Here is a 3184-nt window from a genome sequence, read left to right as displayed (position 1 = left end):
TAAAGTGATTAAGCAAAAATGAAATGCAAAAAAAAAAATTTAAGTGTTTTATGTATTGAGGTCATGACTCAATGAAGTAAGCCCACCCCTAACTATTTTCCCGAAGATAAATAAAAATTGTTTTCACACAAAAACCATTTTAAAAAAGGGTCATATTCAGGGGCGCCTGAGTGGCTCAGTCAGTTAAGCATCTGCCTTGGGCTCAGGTCATGAGCTCAGGGTCCTGGGATTAACCACCCCCCCACCCAGTCTGGCTCCCTGCTCAGCAGGGAGTTTGCTTCTCGCTCTCCCTCTGTCCCTCCCCCCACTTGTGCTCTCTCTCAAATAAATAAATAAAATCTTTAATAAGAAATGGGTCATGTTCAGTTTCTCATTATCTGAAAATTTAATTGTTGCTCGGGGAGGCGGGGGGTATGGGGATATGGGGAGGAAAGTGGCTTTGTACCATACCTAGTCCTTAGTTTAAATTTTTCCCTTAAAATTTTTGATTTTCACAGCATCCAAAACTGTTGGTCTTTGACAACATCTAAAGTTTTAAACATTTTCTATTTAAAATTAGTCCCGAAGAGTACAATATTGTAAGCAAAGATATAAATCAAGGAGTTTTATGATACTGGATTTAGAATGGCTATTTCACCATTTAGGTATATAAACTAATAAAGATTAGAAAAAGAATATTTTTAAATGTTTTACCTTTTGTCAATTGGGCTTCCATTTGGGACACTTGAGATCTGTGATAAAGAATACTAAATTTAAATACACTAAACATGCACACCAAATGTTTATACTAAATTATTTAGAAAAATATCATTCAAAGCAGGTTTTTAAATATGACAATTTTGTAAGATTAAGGTGTCAAAAAAGGTAAGATATGATCATACCTGGCATTGGAAGAAACACTGTAGAAGATGAACTACTACCAAAATTATATTTCTAAATGAGTGCAAAAAGGGCTTCATATTTATAGTACATACACTTGATCTTAGCCAAAAGGCCGAGAAGCGATTATATTTATAGTAAATAAACATTATTTTAAACATATCCATTACATAATTATTTAATCTTTTTAATATTCTTTTTGAAGCATTTATAATTCAAATGCCAAGAGTATACGAATATGGTGGTACTAACACATAGTATACTAATATATAATATGATAGTATTTTTTTAATTTAATTTAATTTTTAATTTAAAAAAATATAAAAGTATATTGAGAATCCATGCTCAAAATATACTTATTGAGGTGTGTGATCAAAAATATAAGAAACCAATGGCCTCAGGAGTGTGATTTTATTAATAACTTACCCCTTGGGAAGATAACATGTTTTCCTATAGCATATTATTGATTCTAGATTCTATCCCAGGCCTGAATTTTACCTAACTCAATTTCTTTCATACAGAGATTAGCTAGCTTTATCCTTATTCACCTGTGTCAAAGACTTCTGATGTTCACCAAACTAATTTTCTTTTCTTAAGGCACATTACTAGTCTATATTTCTAAGTCCCGCCTATAGTTAAATGTGATAAATTAATTATGAGAGAAAATGGTGTGTACCACTTCCAGCCTGGTCAATGAAAACTGACTCATGTTTGGTCTTCCATCTCCTCTTCTAGTAGCTGGATATCTATGCCTAATGTGGCCCAGGAAGCCAATGTAAGATGGCAAAACCTCCATATGCCAGGATACTGGAATGACCCTGTAGAGCAGGACTCCCTAACACAAACATGGACCCTGAACTTCCTGGAAGTATTTACATGAGGAAATAATTTTCTATCGTATGTGAGCCATTACACATTCTGGGCCTATATGTGATAAGAGTTAGCCTATATATTAATATACTACATGGGTTTTCATATGGACTATGTAGATAACTGGACAGAACTAAATGATGATAACATGATAATGATAACATTCACACAGTGCTTCATGATATACAAAAGCATTTGACAAACATTATCTCATTTTACTCTAACATGTTTATAAAGTATTATCATCCTCCTATATCTAAGGGTTTTATAGAAAAATGTGTTCAGTTCCTGACACATAGAAAAGATAATAGGTCTTACCCTAACCTCTAATTTTAAAAAGACTACTATTCCAATAAGCAACTTTAAAAACAGGTACAAAAACAAAGAGGAACTACTTCTTAAATATGTTATTAAGATATACATATGACACACCTTTTGTGTAATGCAATCTAATGTCCAGTAGTAGGAGTTCTAAATATTTTTCTTTCACTCCTTTTAAATTTTAAGTTTCTATCACCTGTAGCACAGGGTGATAAGCTGGCTTCCCTATGAAACCAGGCCCAAGAGCACTGGGAACATGCCACCTCATTTGAGAAAATTCTCTCTTGATATTAGCAATATCACAGCTCCACAGCCAAACAAGGCATTGTAATACCTAAGACAGCTATATCAGCAAAAGAAATGAAATATATTTATAGTTACAATATATAGGTAAGACCTTATGAATTATAGGATCAATACAAAGCAGTTCTTCCTTTCTGACAATTGAAGACCAAACTGCTTAACTTAGCATTCAGTTCAAGAGTTTTCACAATCTCATATCAATCTACTTGTAGGCAGTCTCTAAAATGGCTCCCAGTGATCCCTGTTTCATGGTATGCATGCCTGTTGTATTACCCTACCTTGTTTTTGGGCTGACCCTCTTGACTACTTCTACTTCTAATGAATAGGATATGGCAAAAGTGATAGGATATCACTTCTGAGATTAGATTCTACCTTTCTCCATCCCTCCCTGCCGCTTTCCCTCTCTTTCTCCCTGTTTCTGCCCTTGCTTCCATGTTGTAAGTAGCTTTATGGAAAGGCCTCCATGGCAAGGAACTGATGTCCCCTAGCAACATCCAGCAAATATCTAAGGGCCAACAATAGTTACATGAGCATATACTGAGCCCAGAAGTATATTCTCCTCCAGTTAGGTCTTGAGCCAAATGCGGCCAAGGCCAACATTGACATTGAAAATCTGATTTTACCACTTTACTGCCCAGCTCTTGTTTTTCTTTGACAGTGATAGTGCTGTGACTCAGATAGAATCAGATTCATCACTGGACTCCAGAACACTCACCCAGGACCTCAATTTTTGTGCATTTTTGAAGCCATTGTCTTAACTCCTGATTAATTAAGGATCCGTTGGTGAGTCCAACTCCTAAACCATTGTTCC

General features: G+C 35.1%; 1 pseudogene; it reads right to left on the bottom strand.

The window, feature by feature from the left end:
• Positions 1–849: 849 nt before the first annotated feature.
• On the bottom strand, positions 850–1006 carry LOC115942420 (U2 spliceosomal RNA; annotated as a pseudogene).
• Between the last annotated feature and the right edge of the window lie 2178 nt (positions 1007–3184).

Source organism: Leptonychotes weddellii, chromosome 5, assembly GCF_054177405.1.
Source record: "Leptonychotes weddellii isolate Sample4059 chromosome 5, ASM5417740v2, whole genome shotgun sequence".
Classification (NCBI taxonomy): domain Eukaryota; kingdom Metazoa; phylum Chordata; class Mammalia; order Carnivora; family Phocidae; genus Leptonychotes; species Leptonychotes weddellii.
Note: the sequence above shows the minus strand (reverse complement) of the source record. Positions and strands in the feature narration are given on the sequence as shown.